General features: G+C 34.3%; 1 long non-coding RNA gene across 2 annotated transcripts in view; it reads right to left on the reverse strand.

The window, feature by feature from the left end:
- LOC126264217 (uncharacterized) overlaps positions 1-21,168 on the reverse strand; it is a 136,459-nt gene that overhangs the window by 34,127 nt on the left and 81,164 nt on the right. The window contains exon 3 of one of the 2 annotated variants that reach the window (XR_007546979.1): positions 12,712-12,834. The exons of the other annotated variant lie outside the window; for it this stretch is intronic. This is a non-coding gene — a long non-coding RNA (uncharacterized LOC126264217). Of the gene's footprint in view, positions 1-12,711; positions 12,835-21,168 lie in introns of those variants that run through there. 2 annotated transcript variants of the gene reach the window in all.

Raw genomic sequence — 21,168 nt, forward strand, 5'->3', positions numbered from 1 at the left:
AGGGATGTCTCAATTTGATTATACGGCGTTGTAGTGCGTTGATTCAGTCAACCAAAGGGGCGGTATATATAATACGATATTTTACACTAAATACTCTCTGTACTCTGTAATATTGTATAACTTTGGTTAACTTTTGATATATATACAAATCGGGATACTTTTTTACTGTTTCTAAGACATTTTGGTGTTTTGTTAATATATCTTATCTCCTAACTTTATTTAAGAGAACTTTAAATATAATTGGTAACATTTTGATACAGCAAAATTAAAGCCCACGGGAAATTTTCATGTGGCTTGATTTCCGAGAGTTTCATGATTAATTAACACTATTTGAAATCAGGGCTCTAAAATAGATATATTTCATTATTAGTGTAATTGTTACAATATTCCGCCTTGATTAACTGCAATAAATTATGTATCTAAGGGAATCCAAATTTAAAAAACAATAGAACACTTGTTGTAACCTAGCAACTGTTATTTACAACTGTTCCCAAAACTTAATTTAAAATATTAACAATTTCAACATTCAAGAGATGCTGTGAAACTTTAGAACAGTAGGTGTCTCACCATTCAAAAAATCAACAACTACATACACGCCATTAATTTATTTCAGATGTAATTCATGAGGAATAACACATAATTTCTAATGAAAGTCAAATTTGATGATTAACATCAGTGAATCAAATTTAAATGGAAAATGTGTGTGGTTTAAATTAATGGTTAAGACTTGAATAATACTATATGGAATAAATAATGAAATTATTTATTAACAATTTCTTAAAACGAGAGAATAAGTTTTTGAGAACTCTGGTTCTGTACGTGTGTTTTGACAACTAACTGTCAACTGATGTTGGAGTTATTTCATTTTGCTTGTTGGCCGATTTTATAATGGCCTTACCAAGTATACAAAGTTGTTATTCTAAATTGTCGAGATATTCTGAACCCAGGATCCTATAATAATAATCGAGGAGCTATTTTCCTGTCACAGTTAACTGTGTAGCATTCTGCTGATATAATTTAATTTACAATGCGAAAAAATATCTTATTCTTGAAAATAAAGCTTACGCTATAACAGAGTCAAGAATTGAGACGCAATTTACTTGGAAAATCATTTATTTAGAATACCGATCAGACATGTAGTAGATGTTAAGATTTTGCATATAGCATATAGGTAAACCAAGTAAATTGTGTGTCACCTCTTGAATGTTTATCTTTCTTTTCAGTTATGTTATACCTTATTGCACGGTAAAGTAGTTTTTCTAGAAAAATACTACTTAATATGATCCCAGGTTCCTATAATCGCGATTATAAGATTAGCAACTAAGCAGAATGAAAATATCCCAACATGCCCAAGTTGTCTAATTTATCAGCAAGTTGTCAAAACGTGCGTGGTGGTTACTAGCTCTCAAGAAAACGTTGAGACACTTAAAATATATATGCACTAAAGTAGATGAAAATTTCATCAAAATTACAAATGATAGAGCTAGATTGCAAATTTTTACACAGAAAATTGTCATTTGAATTTGTTTATAAATTGTGTTGTCATTATTTGAACTTGTCATCTAGACATGAGGAATCTGAATAAATTTTGACATAAAATTAGCAAAATTAGAAAGATTGGTATCTTAGTGTTGTTTGAGGGTGATAATCCAACCAAACGTGAAAGAGAGAAATTCAGTACCTAGTTGAAATTTACCGCTCACTAATTCTTGCTTAAAAAATCAACTACGTGAATTATTTTTTGATTTAAAAAGGTGACATGTTTAAACAGTTACAATAATAGCAACCTACTGTCCGAAGGTTCCGATTACGAGTCACTGAAATCAAATCAGTTGCAGATCTCTCGTCGACATTTATTTTGAATCAAAGAAATACTGTCTGTGATTCTGCAGATAATTAACATGTGAATAGAAATTGTTTTTGTTAACATTGTTAACTTTATACTTAAATGCCGATATATATTTTGTTGCTAAGAGAGGTGAGGAATGTCGTCTTTCAAGTAAATTTTATTTGATCTTGCATTGTATTAATATTACATCAAGTTGTGGTTCAGTTATATTTTTTGGTATAATTCTATTCGTTTGAATCCACAGTGTCAACAAATTGACAGAGCAAAGAAATATCGAGATGAGATGAGTTATACTAAATGGTAGAACTGTTCCGAATCAAATTCATCCTTATATTTCAACACACACTAAATGACTATAAATGTGATTCCCAAATATTTATATATAATATAATTTTCCAAATAAAACTACTTTGTGTACCTTTAAGTTATGTGGTTAATTTAATATAAGTTTGGTTGTTAATAAATGGTTTCGACCTAATGTCGATTTTTTTAACCTTCAACTATTCAGTGGAGGTACTTAAAAGTTATATGCAACATATTTTTTTAGGAAACACATTTAGTGATTACAGTACAGATTAAAATTTAAGGAAAAATTACTTCGGCACTAATCTAAAATTATAATTGCTATAAACAAGCTTCATTCTCAGATGATAGATGAGTTGAAACCTAGATCCACACTATGGAAACATTTCCATAAATTGGAAGTACTTGCTATATACAGAGATAGATATGTGGAACTCCAATGGAAACATTCCAGTCCTCAGCCTTTTTGGATACGGTTTCTTGGTAATGATGTTTTCTTCTTTATTGTGATTTTTTCTTGTACTATTTTCGGATTTCTTAGATTTTTATTCATATTTCATAGCCTCAGAGAAAATATTTGCCGATGTCGTCAGGTTTTGTCGTGGCTCATTTCATCTTCATTTATATGATGGTAATCAGCCTTTCCATGTGACCGTAACTCCTCGTGCCCAACGAATCGTCAAAATACCTTAAAAAAGATATATAAAATTATTAAAGATTAATCATATTATATATACCAATTTTATTTGTTTTTCATTTAAATTAAATAATTTAATTGTGTGTGTTTTAACATAACCTGATTTTATGAACAAAATTGAAATTAGTTTATGACAACGAAATTCAAATGTCTACAAATAAATAACGAATTAATAAATAAAACATTGAAATTTGTTTATGGGAACGGAATTCAAATGTCTATAAATGAATAACGAATAGTTAATGTTATAAGCTCTTTAGAGAACAACTTAGGAAACTTAGTTTTTAATTTTTTTACATGTAGATAAAGTAGGAACATAATGTATAAAATTTCAGAAGACACAATCAACCAATGATAATTGATAGTTTAAAGTGTAAACCTCAGTACTCATGCAAACACTATACTTACTCATCATTGGTCCAATTCACTCGAGGCAGGTTATGTTAGAATATCTAGACGTCGTGTATAACGGTTGTGATGACAACGGAGAATAAAAACAGCAGAAGAGCACAGGGGTGCGTTGTCAGGATTTCGAGACCACCTCCATAGGAGTATCCCACTTTGTGGAAGACTTCTGCGTTTTGGAGGTGTGGGGTAGCTGGTCGGAAGGACAGATTGGTGTTAGGGTTAGAAGTAGGAGTACTTCCAGGATTTACCGATGGTATCTGTAGTTTAGCAGACAGCTTACTGCATTACTTACTTTCATTCGTTTTAATTCACCCTCTAGTTCCGAGATTTTAACATCTAGTTTTCGGGTACCTCTTGGCTTATCTTTTTCGCGGACACTACACATGGTTTATTGGTTTAGTAACCGAGGTTGCCAGCCAAATTAACAACTCTTCTCTTTTGTCTGAATATGGCAACTCTTATAACTAAATTCAAACGGAAGGACGAACGTTATGTCTAACTCCATTTGGAGGTCTGATATCGGTGTAGCTCTTTGCCGAATTTTGCTGTTGTTACTTACTTTTCAGAGAATATGCAAGAAATTGCAGTAATTTATTCAATCAATTAATTGAAATACAAAGGATGAATCAACAAAAAAGACAACTACTACTGTGCTCTTGAGCTGTTTCTCTCAAACTGACTCTCACTGTTTCTTGATCACCAAGGTTACCTCAATCGCCTTCATTTGTCAATTGTTATTGTTTTTTAACTTACTTTATTCTATTTTATTGTTTATATTAACACCGCCTCTCAATAGAATAGAATGAAGGCAATCCGAATCATAAAGACATTTCAATTATTTGTGATTGCTTTTCTTGCTCTAGGTAAGTCGCAAATAGACCTAGTATTGTTCTTTGCTAACGACTGCATCTCACAATTGATTGCTTATTCCCACTCAGACCAGTCACTACGCCGTTTTGCTTCCGATATTGTGGACGGATCGTCACCAACAAATCGTTCTGCTGATAACACTAGTGATTCACCTTCGATAGATGATAGTGCCATATGCGCATCACATTCAGGTGCATAATTACCGTAACGTTGCGGTGCCTTTCCTACTCTCCCGCTCTTTCGTTGAGTTACCTCGCTGATACCCATGTTATCCAAATAAACGCCGTTACCAACACAAGCCAAATTAGTACTGTGGATTTCTCCAGTTTTATCAGTACGCGACTGTTCATCATCATTTGGTTGAACTGCTTTACCGTCACACGTACTCCCACTATCTGTAACCGCCTCTGAACCGATTATCTCTACTAACTTTGATCGATTTAATACCGATGATTCATTGAATGTTACATTTCGACTAAAAATCAGCTTCTGTTGTTCAATATCCCAAAGTTGATACGTACCAAACGTCGCACCATAACCAAGCATAATACATTTTGTTGCTTTTGCTTGTAATTTCAACCGCTTTTCATGTGGAATATGATTGTAACATTCAGAACCAAATATTCGAAGGTTTGACAGCTCCGGTTTCTTTCCAAACCAAATTTCTGCTGGTGTCTTGTCTTTAAACTGCTTTCCAACCGCGTTCGTTGGCGATCGATTTTTGATATAATTTGCCGACATAATTGCTTCATTCCAAAACTTATTTTCCATCCCACTGGCCAAAAGCATTGTCGTAGCCTTGTTTTGCAGCGTTTCATTTAAACGTTCAGATACTGAACCAACGGTGACTAACATCTGAATACCCTTTTGTTTGCAGTATTGTTTAAATTCGTTTGACGTATATTCACCACCGCCATCATGTCTCAATTTTGACACCTTTGAGCCATGAAGTGCCTCAGCCATTGCAACAAATTCCTTGAATTTACCAAACGTTTCACTTTTTCTCTTGATGCAATAGACCATGGATGCTCTCGAATAATCATCCATGAATGTCACAAAATAACGTGACCCATCGTATGCATTCGTTGGATACGGTCCACAAACATCACTGTGAATCAATTCCAAAACTCGCAATGAACGTGTATTTGAATTTCTTGGAAACGGTGAACGAACATGTTTTCCAAGTACACACCATTCGCACAACTGTGTATCCTTTTTTTTACGTTACTCATACCAATAGCCATACAATTGGCTAACTTTTTCATGTCATTTCGGTTGAGATGACCAAGTCTAAAATGCCATAAATTCTGTGATATTGTATTCAATTTATTCACTCCTGTAAATCCCGCAAACACATTGTTGTCAACGAACAAAGTCACTTCATACATTCTTCCATTTACGCGTCCGACAAACTTTTCGATACCATTCAGCGATACATAGGCATAATCACCCTCAAACACAATTCGATATCCCTTTTGTGTTAGTCTTCGAATTGACATCAAGTTGCATTTCAAATCATTCACGAATAGAACGTCCTCCATTGTTTTTACCGATGTGTCACCATGGTGAAATGTTTTAACGAGAATGTCACCACGTTGCTTTGCAACAATGCTTTGATTTTTCTTGGCAACCGAAATGCTTATTTCGTCAATTGGTTCCAAATTTATCGAAGATCTTCTGATTCACCATATGCTGAGTCGCTCCAGAATCTAAAACAAAATTTATTTCCGCGTAATTACCGCTATTCTGCTGCAATGCCTTCCATTCTGCCAAATTCTCTTTGGTACCATCTTCAGCAATTGCATACATCGATGAACCGCTTGCTCTGTTTGCGCTTTCTCTATTTGACCTCTCTTTTTTGTTTTTATTGCGAAAACATTGAGCCTTTTTGTGTCCAGATTTTTTACACATATGACATATAATTGTCTTTTTCCCAGCAAACATTGCTCCAGGCTCAATTGATTTACTCGAACCATTTTCACCAGTCCGCTTGTTTTACTCATCCATTAACCGCGTTTTAACAAATTCTACAGTTAACTTTGATTGATCCATTGTTTCCAATGCTGTCACTAGGTTATCATAACCTCATGGCATAGTAATCAACAAATGTACAACCACATCAAGCTCTTCCATTGTAGCTCCCGTTGACTTTAACTCTCGAATTCTCTTATCAAATTGCAAAAGTAAACTTATCATATCATCCGACTCATTGTATTTCATTGTCAGCAATTGTTTTCGTAATAAAACTTGCGACGCCACACTTTTCCTTTCGAAAATCGTGCATAATGTGTCGAACATGTCCTTTGCCCGAGCTTTTTCGCGAACATACTCAAGTTGGCTATCCTGAACTGACTGTACTAATATCGAAACACATTTCTTTTCATTCAACTTAATCGTAGGATGTCTGGTCACATCTTTTTCCGCTGTAAGAATGACCTCCAACGATTCCTCGATGGATCTTCTCAACTCCATTTCATCAAGCAAAATTCCCACACGATATTTCCATTTGCTAAAATTCGTGCCATCGAGTTGTTGTAATTTTAGAATGTTATTTACAGTAACGTTCGCCATCTTTGTCTGTTGCCTTCACCACAATTGACTTCCAACCTCAATTGTATAACTTTATCCTGCACGCACTGGGCCCATAACCTCAGAGAATATGCAAGAAATTGCAGTAATTTATTCAATCAAATAATTGAAATACAAAGGATGAATCAACAAAAAAGACAGCCACTACTGAGCTCTTGAGCTGTTTCTCTCAAACTGACTCTCACTATTTCTTGATCACCAAGGTTACCTCGGTCGCCTTCATTTGTCAATTGTTATTGTTTTTTAACATAGTTTATTCTATTTTATTGTTTATATTAACGTTATGTCTAACTCCATTTGGGGGTCTGATGTCGGTGTGGCGCTTTGCCGAATTTTTCTGTTGTTACTTACTTTAGATAGTTAACTCTTTCGGAACTTGGAACGGAGTCGTGCTCATGGTTTAGCGGGCGGTTGACCTTTCTTTCTGCCAATAGAACCTGGATTTGAACCGCCTTTTTCTTTTCTTCTTTCACGGTTTTTGCTGGCGATGTGCCGTCCGGTTCCAATATAATTCGGAAACACTCGACCTTTTGCAGGCACACTTGCTGTTTTCCCATTTCATTATCGCTAATTCGGTTATTAAACTGTTTATAGTACGAAAACAAAAATTTAATTCAGTTGTTTCTTGGATTGGTAACCAAGGTTACCAGACAAGTAAACAAATTTTTTCATTTGTCTGAATTTGGTAACTAACTAAATTCAGACAAAAGATGGACACTAAATAAACACAAAAATATCACTACAAACACTTTTGAAAACTGAGGTGTGAGTGTGATGAGAATAATAGTCGATGTTACAAGAACACTGTTCGTTTATTATATTATTACAAAGTGTGTTAGAAACGTCAAAGACTAAAAACTAAGTACTAAAAACCCTGCGTAGCATGACGCTTGCGTTAGGGCATCTATACAGAGTGTTCCAAGTATCAATGTGCAATTTCATTCCTTAACAAACACTTTTCCGTAGTTGCTACTCAATTTTGGATAAATGACGATTGTTACCGTTGCCATTGGTAACGACAGAAAGGTCTCTTATTGTTAGCGACTTTTGTCAATTGTTCAAAGTGCAACCAGGGAATATTGTTAATAGTATCAAATTTTCTTTGAGTTGTTCGTCCTTCTTCTGTCTGAATTTAGTTATAATAGTTACCATAATCGAAAGAGAAGAGTTGATAACGCTAATCACAAATCTTTATCTCAACCAGCCACCCCCACTCCTGCAAAGTCTTCCAGCTCCAAAACTCAGGAACTCGGACACCCCCAAGGAGGTGATGTCGAAATTGTCTAACTACGATGCACCCCACCAGTTATGAATCAGTGTTCAAATTTATGTATATCGAATTGCATTAAAGTATATTAATCCAAGTAGACTAAGAATTAGAAGAGACTTCTCATAGAGAAGTAACTTTTAAATTGGTTTGGGAAAAAACAGCGCTCATGATTAGCCGTCTCAGATCTCAGTTTCGGTTAATATTTTTTGACAGCTCATTGACAATCTTGGCAACTGATCTTTGTGTAATTTCGTTTTGTTTGGTGTCCATTCCTATAATGCTCTTTGGCGAATTACTGAGAGAGGTTATTTCAATTTGCCAAAATATGCGGAAAGTGGGAAGGTCCTAATTATGTGATGTGAATTTATAAGTTTAACAGAATTGAAAAAAAGCAGCTAAAAAAGTGTTATTATTATCTTATCAAAGAAAATATATAAAATTTTGATATTTGTTAGGAATAGCAATGTCTAATTAACAATTCACACACTTTTGTCGATGCATATTCTTCAGACAACAAAAGTATGTGTTACTTTTGATTAATAAACTTATCGCCTTCATTGCTGTTGAAACCTGAATATGTACAAAATATCATTTGATTTCAAAACTGATCTTGAACAATTATTTGGTAACTTCTTACAATTTCGTCATTGAAAAGATAAAAACAACAAAAGAAATAAGTATTTACACTTCGTTAGCTGTTTGTTTCACTTTTTAGCCTTCAATGCAGACACAAATCTAATATTTTTGTTTATATTCAAAAAGTTATTATAATTTTGTCCAGATTGATGTTTTCAATGAACTCGGAAGTCTTGATTTATCTAGTAATAGAGGTCCTTATGATATTCCTTCTACAGTATTGAATGAATTGTGGATTCTCATTAACAAAGCCTCTAACAATGAAATTTAAAATGTTTTTAAAATCTACTTTATTTCCTAACGTACGTAAAAAATCGTTTGTTATACCTACCTTAAAGGATAGAGGTAGTTAACTTGTTGTTTTCCAAAATTGTCCAAAAAAATCATTTCCAAAATAATTATGCCTTAGTTCCAAAACTTCCAATTATGCCTTAGTTCCAAAACCTTCTGCGACCAACCTTCTTATTTATAACCTCTCGACAGTTGGTGCTCTTGAAAATCATTTACAGGTTGATGTTGTTTATACAGACATTTAAAAGGCATTTGATAGAATCTGCCATGATTTATTGTTTGCTACACTAAATGGGCTGGATTTGTCAAGTAATTTTTCCACTGTAAATAATCATAACGATTGCAATGTAAAGTGATTAGTTTTTATAAAAAATTAATCAACACCATATTCGCAAGTTATACTTTAGATAAAAGATTTTAATGTAATGTGTTTGAAATTTAAAAATGAGTAATAGATTGGGCGGTAGTTTTTCTAGAAAAGTTGGTTCGGCTCAAGCTAAAATGAATTTGGGTAAATGTAAAAGAAAAGCTGGATCATATCTTGGTGCTTTTGCCCACACATTAAAGTAGCTTTTTACACAAATACTGCTGTAGGATCCCAGGTTCTGTGATGTTTTGTCGTATAAAATAACCTCTTTCCATAATCGGTATCGCGGATTATATGTACAGCAATTAAGCAGAACAAAATACTCTCACATTAGCTGTCAAAATTGCCAGAGTTGTCAAAACGTGCTGACTCCTTAGGAACTCGTTAGGAATATTTAAACAATTACAATAATGGCAACTTGATGCCATTATTGTGGAGATGCCGATTACTAGTCCTGAAAGTCATGGAAATCAAATTAGTTGCAGATCTATCGTCGACATACAAAAACTGTCTGTGATTCTGACATAATTAACATGTGAAAAGAAATTGTTTTTGTTAGCTTTGTTAACTTTATATTTCCATTAGAATAGATTGCTGCTAAGAGAAGTTCCAACTATTATAATTTAATTTGAAAATGTGATACGAGGGATGAAATTGACGTGAGGGATGAAATTGAAAACAGGATAACTAGATGTATATACACATAAATAAAATTTTAATTAATTAGTAATTACAAAACTAAACGAACATTTGGGAGTGGGTGTGGGATTGAATGACATTTTGCGAACTTTCAAGTTTCAATAGCAACGAAGGAATTTTGTTTATCAAATAAAAGAAAATAACATTTATGTTGCTAAGATTACGTTTCCTTGTGACATGTGCCAGACGTTACAATATAAACAAAACATGTCCAATTAAACCTTATTCGAAATATGTAATTTAGAAAAAAGTTGTCTTATTTCAAGTAAATTTGATTTGTTTCTTTCATTGTATTAATATTACATCAAATTGTGGTTCAGTTATATTTTTAATATATTTCTATTTGTTTTATTCGAAAGTGTCAACAAATTGACAGAGAAAAGAAATATCGAGATGATTTTTCGATTTGTTATAATAACTTTAATGACAGTGATTCATTTATTTAATGACCACGTTACAAATCACATCTGTGTGTGAAATGATATGGTCAAATGTCACGTGTTGATTACCAGGAAACTTTTGCACAAACAGTCAGGTGAGATTCAATACGATTGTTACTATCTGTGGCTGTACAAAATAATCACAAAATCAAGTAACTAGACGTAAAGACAGCATTTTTATATGGAGAACACACCTATTTATGACTTAACAAGAAGGGTTGGATCATGACGAAAACATGGTATGTAAATTGAACAAGTCACTATATGGGTTAAAACAATTCCCTCGCTGCTGGAATGCAAAATTCGACTCTACACCGAAAAGAGTTTTAGTAGTAGTTTTAGTATTTATACGGAACAAATTTTAAACAGGTTTGAAATGACTAATGCTAATCCTAATACTGTTCCAGTCGACCCTCACATAAAGCCACAGTGGGAAGATACTACCTCACTTCTGCTGTTCATAATAACACAGTTTGTTCCGTCAAATTTTATTTGGCTACCATCGCAAATAATCTGACTTAGAGACAATAGATTTGTTGCCAGTTTAGGAAAACATAATCCTTTTGTAAAAAGCACCTTTTTGTTTTGACCTTCATCGTCATAATGGTCCAACCTCACTTGTACTGAACATTGCACAGATTATACTTTGTTGTCTGCGACTCTGATTTTATGTATGACAGGAGCCGTCATATTTTCAAGCATGTTCTTACGTCTTGTCATGTGTGACGATGCACCGGAAGCCACTTGCCATGGGTCATTTTGGCTGGATGTTGTCTCAAACACAACAGCATATGATGAACTACTTGCTTTTTGTTGAACATTCTTGGTCCTGGATTTGCATTTGAGGACTTTTATGACCTTACTTATTACAAGTGTAGCACCCTTACTTACTTTGCTTCTTGTGGTTGTTATTGTTGACTGAGAATACTGTTGAGTCACTTTCCGGTTGTTTAACATTTTGTGATATGTTGATTTCACAGAAATTGAAGTTATCTTCATGCCGGAGCTTTCAATAGCAATAATCATTGGTTGATAGGAGGACTCTGGTAGACCGGAGAGTAGCAATGTAACTAGCCATTCATCGTCAACTGCGAAACCCATGTTTCTGAGCTTGCGAGCAGTACACATAATTTTGCTCACATATTTCTCTACGTTTTGACATACAGTAAGTGAAGTATTATAGAGATCACTTATACTTATGAAAACGTATCCCATACTTCTTTTGCAGTACTACTCTCTTGCATGTGCACGTAATTTATTTAGTCAACTAGTAAATTTATCTTAGTTTTTGCCTTTGTGTCTCGTTTTGTGTCCACAATGACACATGTGGTGGGGTCTATGCAGTTCCACAACTCCTCTTGCTGTAGGTATGTTTTTAGAGCAAATCGCCATGTTACGTAATTATCTCGGCCGGTTAACTTTTCAATTAATGCCAATTGATTGTTTGCTGACAATTTAAGAACCCTTATTCCAGATGTTACGAGAAAACACTTTTCAATTGTCGTATTGACGTTTTAGGTTAACTTCATTACTTTTCTCAGTAAGTAAGCCATTCTGGGCTTCCCTGGGCTTTTCTGGCTTCATAACCTGTTAATTTTTCTTAAAAGAATTTATTATTTCAGAAGAAAAACTTATATTTAAGAATTTAGTGTTAAAATTACAACTTAACTGTCTACAGGCGCACAATTCAAATTACAATTTTAACAGATTATGAGTAGTTTCAGTACACTCCTACAGGTCATCACAACAGTTACAATTGGATTCCCAAGAGGAAATGAAACATTATTTGTTTTAAGATGTGTTATAATTTTTCATTCTTTATAATAGCCTAAGCTACATTGCGCTGTAAATTGAGAAGAATGCTTCAGGTAAACTAATTTTGGTTAACAAGACAGCATTAAATTAACTGAGGAATGCATATTATCGGATTTTGTAAGCTGGGTCAGCTCGTTGATTAATATTTATGTGATCCCATTTTCCGCACATTTTGGCAGACTGAAATATCCTCTTTCTGTAATTCGCCAAAGAGCATTATAGGATCGGACACCAATCAAAACAAAATTACACAAAGATCAGTTGTCAAGATTGTCAGTGAGTTGTCAAAAAATACGAGCCGAAACTGAGACTGAGACGTCTAGCCATTAGCGCTACCAAATAATTCCATTCAATTAGAAACATTAAATAATTACTTTAATAACAAGGAGTTTATTTTCTATGAGAAGGCTCTTCTAATTCTTAGGGCACTTGGTCTAAAATACTTTAATACAATTCAATATACATAAATTTCAACACTGAACCATAAATGGTGGGGTGCGTCGTAGTTACACAATTTCGACATCACCTCCTTGGGGGTGACCGAGTTCCAAGAAGTTTTCTGAGTTTTGGAGCTGGGAGACTTTGCAGGAGTAGGGGTGGCTAGTTGGGACAAAGATTTGGGATTAGCGTTAGGAGTAGGGGTACCATCAGAGTTTACCGATAGTATCCCTAGTTTAGACGACAAAGCTGTGTAAGCACTCTTTTGGGGTTTATTGAGTTTTTCACTTAGCTTTTCTTTTTCCCGGACCCTACACATAGTTTATTGGTTTAGTAACCGAGGTTACAAGCCAAATTAACAACTCTTCTCTTTCGATTATGGTAACTATTATAACTAAATTCAGACAAAAGAAGGACGAACAACTCAAAAAAAAATTGTAATTTTCAACAATATTCCCTGGTTGCTACCCACACTTTGAACAATTGACAAAAGTCGCTAACAATAAGAAATTTTTCTGTTGTTATCAATGGCAGAGGTAACGATCGTCATTTAACCAAGTTTCGGTAGCAACTACGGAAAAGTGTTGGTAGTGATATTTTCGTTTTTATTTAGTGACCCTATTAAAGTTCCTATTAAAAGACAAGAGCCGAGAAATAAGAAAAGGAAAAGGAGGCCCAAATCCAGGTTCTATTGGCAGAAAGGAAAGCGGTACCACATCCAACGACACAGCTAGTTATTGTAAAGCCTCAGTTTTGATCGGTTACCTTAGAGTACATTAGAGTACCAATTAATTCTCTGTATCGTGTGGGGTCTTTGAATGGTTTTAAATCTCTGTTAAATTTTGAGTGGCAGTCATACAGTGTTTTAATTGGATTGCAATCTACCATTCTGAATTTCTCTAAAATATATTTTTTTTGTTTTAGTGTTACTCCTTTCTTACTTTGATTAATTTCTATTCTAAAGAAAAACCTTGCAATCTATGATCTTCAATTTCTCAGCTAATTCTCTCTTAATTTCATTACCAGTTTATTTTCGACAGTTCTTTTGTACTCCTTAAATTTTTCAAAAACTTCTCTCTTTGACTTAAGGAAAAAACCTGGCACCACCTATTATATTCGTCTATTAATGTAAGAAGATATCTTGATCCACCGCTGAATTTGACTCGCATTGGTCCGCAGATATCTGAATGGACAATATTCAGTAACTGCTTACTTCTTCCTTCTCTGTCAGTAAAGGGTTTCCTTGCTTGCTCACCTCGTTGACATTGTCACACCACATGGGTAATTTATCATTATCCAATTTATTACCGTGTACCAGTCGCTTTCTGTACAAATCCTGTACGCCTTTATAATGTAGGTACTCTAGTTGTTTATGCCACAGGACCATTTTGTTTGAATTTCTATGCATTATTCACTTGTAGACATTTGAATTTCGTTGTATATAAACATATTACAATATTTTTCATAAAATCAAGTAGCCCAAAAAGTTTTCTTTATTTGTTTACCACAAACCTCCAATCAGTTCAGACTTTTATTTCATAAGAAACACATCTTTCTGAAGTTGCTCCTACGCTTCAATTCAAAATTAATAGTTAAATATTCTCTCTTTATTAATGAGGTTCTTCCTCATTGAGAATTGTAATTAGCAGAAATACTTATGTACAGTAATGCTAGAAATGAAACCGATCGTACCAAACTGTTATTTTTAGGGAATAGTTTTGGCTAAATTCATTATTTATATTTACAGGAATTCCCAACTAAACACAAAATAAGGCTTCATAAAATAACACATTGATTTGTTTTCAGAATAAATTATGATTTTCTTTTATTGGAGCAAAGAGGGGGAAATCTACAAGACGTAGTGCCGAACTTTACCGACTAAAAACCCCTCTCCGGGCAATGATTCGAAGATCATGACTTAAGAGTAGTTAACCTTAAAGGTTTAGGAAAATAGGAGGGAAAACTAAAGAGGTACCTAACAATCGCTACATAGTAAAGAAAAGATGTTCAAAAGAGACGCAGAGGTCTAGACAGCCAAGAGACAAGGTCTCTTGTATCTGTCGGATTCACAGGGTTGGATATCATGCAAGCATGCAATCTCCGGATTAGAGTGTTGAAAGATAGATCTCCGGAGATTGAGGACGTGCTATTTTCTCTGAGGCTATGAAATATGAAAAAATATGCAAGAAATCCGAAAAAAGGTCAAGAAAAAGTCACAATAAAGGAGAAAACAGCAATAACAAGAAACCGTCTTCAAAAGTTCTATCAAAAAGGCTGAGGACAGGAATGTTCCCGTTGGAGTTCCACATATCTGTCTGTGTATAAAGAAGGTACTTCCATTTTATGGAAAGTTTTCCATGGTATGGGCATACGTTTCAACTCATCTAACATCTGAGAATTAAGCATGTTTATAGTAATTATAATATTAGAATTGTGCCGTAGTAGTTTTTGCTTATATTTTAATCTGTAATTTATGACGGAAAATGTGATTCATAAATAATTATATTGTGTATATCTGTATATTTTTCCACTGAATATTTGGATGTTGAAAAAATCGGCAATGTGTCGAAACCATTTTATAACACCAAATTAATATTAAAATATCGACATAAGTTAAACAAAGTAGTTTTATTTGTATAGTTATGTTATATTTAAATATTTGGGAATATCATTTATGGTGATCCACTGTAGGTTGAAATACAAGGATGAGATTGATTCGAAACAGTTCCACCATGAAAAATATTATAACAAATTGAAAAATCATCACGATATTCCTTTGCTCTGTCAATTTGCTGAGACAGTGGATTAAAACGAATTATAAGAAAAGATATAACTGAACCACAATTGGGTGTTATATTAATACAATGTAAGAATCAAATCAAATATGCTTGAGAGAAGACAACTTTTTTATAAATTACTACATAGTTCTGACATATGCCATAAAGAAACGTAATTTGACATGTTATTTTATTTTTTGACAAACAATTCGTTGCTATCCCTCACCTATCACATATTAATTACCTGTCGAAAATAAATGTCGACGAGAGATCTGCAACTGATTTGATTTCAGTGACTTGCAGGGCTCGTAATCTAAACCTTCAGACGGTAAGTTGCTATTTTTGTAACTGTTTAAATATTTCACCTTTTTAAATCAACAGTAAATTCACGTAGTTGACTCTTTCAGCTTGAATAAGTGAGCGACAGATTTCAACTATGCACTGAATTTTTCTCCTTCACCTTTAATTATCACCCTCAAACAACACTAATATACCAATCTTTCCATATTTGATAATTTTATGTCGTAAATTATTTAGATTCTTCATGTCTGGATGACAAGTTCAAATAATGTTAACACAATTTATAAACCAAATCATGAAATAGTGATTTCTATTTCACAATTTTCTGGGGAAATAAAGATTTGAAATCTTTGTTGGGTTGAAATTTATAATTAATAGATTTATCTGTTGCAGTTTTGTTAAAACTTTCATCTACTTTAGCGCATATATATTTTTAGTGTTTCCATATTTTCTTGGGAGTAGGCATGTTTTGACAAAACCCTGACAACATCATCGAGAACTAAAGTTGTAGTATTTTCGTTCTGCTTATTCGGTTATCATATAATCGCGATACCGATCATGGAAAGAAGTAATTATATACAATCAAACATCGCGGAGCCTTGTATCCTATTAAGCAGTATTCTTCTAAAATATCTGTAATAAGGTATATCATAATTGAAATGAAAGTTTATGCTCTTATAGACATTCAAGAAGTGAGACACAATTTACTTGCTTTACCTGTATGCTCCATACTTGCTTCAAAAATATGTTAAAATCGTGGTAGTAACTCTCCATATGCGTTGGGATGTAGATGGAGTTCTTAGATACTTTATTTAAATTTGCATTCTGTAAAAAGAAATAATTTTTGAGGGTATTGCAAAAATTATCTTCAAAAATTGATTGAATAAATCATATTGTAGAAGAGAATGAAAAACACAGTGACCAAAGATTTTTTTGAAAGAAGGAAAATAACGGAGCGATTTTTAATTAGGGATGTCTCAATTTGATTATACGGCGTTGTAGTGCGTTGATTCAGTCAACCAAAGGGGCGGTATATATAACACGATATTTTACACTAAATACTCTCTGTACTCTGTAATATTGTATAACTTTGGTTAACTTTCGATATATATACAAATCGGGATTTTATTTTACAGTTTCTAAGACATTTTGGTGTTTTGTTAATATATCTTATCTCCTAACTTTATTTAAGTGAACTTTAAATATAATTGGTAATATTTTGATACAGCAAAATAAAAGCCCACGGGAAATTTTCATGTGGCTTGATTTCCGAGTATTTCAAGATTAATTAACACTATTTGAAATCAGAGCTCTGAAATAGATATATTTCGTTATTAATGTAATTGTTACAATATTCCGCCTTGATTAACTGCAATAAATTCTGTATCTAAGGGAATCCAAATTTAAAAAAACAACAGAACACTTGTTGTAACCTAGCATCTGTAATTTACAACTGTTCCCAAAGCTTAATTTAAAATATTAACAATTTCAACATTCAAGAGATGCTGTGAAACTTTAGAACACTAGGTCATCATTCAAAAACTCAACAACTACATACACGCCATCAATTTATTTCAGAAGTAATTCATAAGGAATAACACATAATTTCTAAAAAAAGTCAACTTTGATTAACATCAATGGATTAAATTTAAATGGAAAATGTGTAGGGTTTAACATAATGGTTAAGGCTTGAGTAATACCATATGGAATAAATAATGAAATTATTTACTAACAATTTCTTAAAACAGGAGAATAAGTTTTTGAGAACTCTGGTCCTGTACGTTTGTTTTGACAACTAACTGACAACTGATATTTCAGTTATTTCATTTTGCTTGTTGGCCGATTTTATATTGACGATACCAAATATAGAAAGATGATATTCTAAATTGTCGAGATATTCTGAACACAGGATTCTATAATAATAATCGAGGAGCTATCCTCCTGTGATAGTTAACAGTGAAGCATTCTTCTTATACAATTTAATTTACAATGCGAAAAAACATCTTATTATTGAAAATAAAGCTTACGCTATAACAGAGTCAAGAATTGAGACACAATTTTCTTAGAAAGGCATTTATTTGGAATACCGATCAGACATGTGTTAGATGATGATATTCTTCCAGGTAAATAGAAAGGAAGAATGTATGAATATTGAATGTGTTTCTTTTGTTTGATAAACAAACTGCCTTCGTTGTTATTGAACCCAGATTATGTACATAACTATTCTTTGGTAAATTTACCTTCTAAACTTGTTCATTTAATTATTGCGAAGGGCACAAAAAACTTGAGCAACTTTTATTTATCTTCTAAAGGGTTCTTATCCCATCAAATAACATTCGCAAAGTTCAATTTATATTGTGCATCACAATCTTCAAGTTTTGATTCACCACCACGATTTGAACTTTATTTTAAAGCAAGTATGGAGCATGTAGGTAAAGTAAATTGTGTTTCACCTCTTGAATGTTTATAAAGATTTTTTAGAGAAATACTACTTAATAGGATCCCAGGTTCCTATAATCGCGATTATAAATCAGAAACTAAGGCCAAGTTGTCCAATTTGTCAGCTCTCAAGAAAACGTGGAGACACTTAAAATATATATGCACAAACGTCGATGAGAATTTCAACAAAATTAAAAATGAAAGAGCTATTAATTATAAATTTCAAGTGAACAAAGATTGCAAATCAGAAAATTGTAAAGTAGAAATCACTTTTTCATGATTTTGTAAATAAATTGTGTTGACATTTTTTGAAGTTGTCATCTAGAGATGAGGAATCTAATTAAATTTTGACATAAAATTAGCAAACTTGGAAAATTGATATCTTATTGTTGTTTGAGGGTAATAATCAAACCAAACGTGAATTCAGACCCTAGTTGAAATTTGCCGCTCACTAATTCTTGCTTAAAGAATCAACTACGTGAATTATCTTTTGATTTAAATAGGTGAAATATTTAGACATTTACAATAATAGCAACCTACTGTCCTCGTCATCTAATTAATGACGCGCATGAATGGATTAACGAGATTCCCACTGTCCCTACCCACTATCTAGCACTGCCAAGGGAACTGGCTTGGAAAAATTAGCGGGGAAAGAAGACCCTGTTGAGCTTGACTCTAGTCTGGCACTGTAAGGAGACATGAGAGGTGTAGCATAAGTGGGAGATGGCAACATCGCCGGTGAAATACCACTCGTTTCTTTACTTACTCGGTAAGGCGGAACGCGTGCGCCGTACCTTTAACACAGGTTTCGGCTGTCATGGCATTCTAGAACCAAGCACGCAGAGTGGCGTTCCGTTCGCGTGTCACGATTCTTGATCGTTCCGTTAACGTTGGGGAGATCGTTCGCGCGGTTTTCTCTCGTTTCGGTCGGTCATGGGCTTGGCCGCGTTTCGGTCGCCGTTTAACGCTCCCGTGTGATCCGATTCGAGGACACTGCCAGGCGGGGAGTTTGACTAGGGCGGTACATCTGTCAAAGAATAACGCAGGTGTCCTAAGGCCAGCTCAGCGAGGACAGAAACCTCGCGTAGAGCAAAAGGGCAAAAGCTGGCTTGATCTCGATGTTCAGTACGCATAGGGACTGCGAAAGCACGGCCTATCGATCCTTTTGGCTTGAAGAGTTTTCAGCAAGAGGTGTCAGAAAAGTTACTACAGGGATAACTGGCTTGTGGCGGCCAAGCGTTCATAGCGACGTCGCTTTTTGATCCTTCGATGTCGGCTCTTCCTATCATTGCGAAGCAGAATTCGCCATGCGTCGGATTGTTCACCCGTAAAAAGGGAACGTGAGCTGGGTTTAGACCGTCGTGAGACAGATTAGTTTTACCCTACTGATGACCGGTCGTTGCGATAGTAATCCTGCTCAGTACGAGAGGAACCGCAGGTTCGGACATTTGGTTCACGCACTCGCTCGAGCGGGCGATGGTGCGAAGCTACCATCCGTGGGATTATGCCTGAACGCCTCTAAGGCCGTATCCTTTCTAGTCAAAGGTGGCAACGATATTTCTTGGAGTTCCGAGAGTCGAAAGGCTCAAAACAATGTGACTTTACTAGGCGGTCGACGTTCGCGTCGGTCGTCGCACGAGCCCCGTTTACCGCGCGCAGCCATCGGTCGACGGCAGGATCTATCTTGCTAAGTTCGACCAGGCTTCTTGGCGGTCTACCATGGGTGTTCAAACATTTCGATGTTGGAACTCGGAATTGTCTGCAGACGACTTACGTACCTGGCGGGGTGTTGTACTCGGTAGAGCAGTTTCCACGCTGCGATCTGTTGAGACTCAGCCCTTTGCTTGGGGATTCGTCTTGTCGGTTAGACGAGACCCCGTATTTGTTAGTTACAGTTTTTCCGTTTCTGTTTTTGTTTTTTTAATAACATAGCAAAACGAGAGAAACAACAACATATATTAGTTAGTTGGTTTTTCGTTTTGCTATGTTATTAAAAACAAAAACAGAAACAGAAAAACTGTAACTAACAAAACACGGGGTCTCGTCTAACCGAGATTACGTCACCTTATAGCATGTCACCCTGTCCAATTATAGGCAAGAGTTATGGTTAATTCAATTAATCCTAATTCGAAATATGTAGTTTAGAAACACGTTGTCGTCTTTCAAGTAAATTTGAATTGATCTTGCATTGTATCAATATTACATCAAGTTGTGGTTCAGTTATATTTTTTGGCATAATTCTATTCGTTTGAATCCACAGTGTCAACAAATTGACAGAGCTAAGAAATATCGAGATGAGATGAGTTATACTAAATGGTAGAACTGTTCCGAATCAAATTCATCCTTATATTTCAACCTATACTAAATGACTATAAATGTGATTCCCAAATATTTATATATAATATAACTTTTCAAATAAAACTACTTTGTTGACCTTTAAGTTATGTGGTTAATTTAATATAAGTTTGGTTGTTAATAAATGGTTTCGACCCATTGTCGATTTTTTTAACCTTCAACTATTTAGTGGAGGAACTTAAAAGTTATATGCAACATATTTTTTTAGGAAACACATTTAGTGATTACAGTACAGATTAAAATTTAAGGAAGAATTACTTTGGCACTAACCTAAAATTATAATTGCTATAAACAAGCTTCATTCTCAGATGATAGATGAGTTGAAACCTAGATCCACACTATGGAAACATTTCCATAAAATGAAAGTACCTGCTATATACAGAGATAGATATGTGAAACTTCAACGGGAACATTCAAGTCCTCAGCCATTTTGGTAGAACTTTTGAAGACGGTTTCTTGGTAATGCTGTTTTCTTCTTTATTGTGATTTTTTCTTGTACTTTTTTCGGATTTCTTGGATTTCTATTCATATTTCATAGCCTCAGAGAAAATATTTCCCGATGTCGTCAGGTTTCGTCGTGACTCATTTCATCTTCATTTATATGACGGTAATCAGCCTTTCCATG

The sequence above is a fragment of the Aethina tumida genome, chromosome 1 (genome assembly GCF_024364675.1).
Source record: "Aethina tumida isolate Nest 87 chromosome 1, icAetTumi1.1, whole genome shotgun sequence".
NCBI classification, from domain to species: domain Eukaryota; kingdom Metazoa; phylum Arthropoda; class Insecta; order Coleoptera; family Nitidulidae; genus Aethina; species Aethina tumida.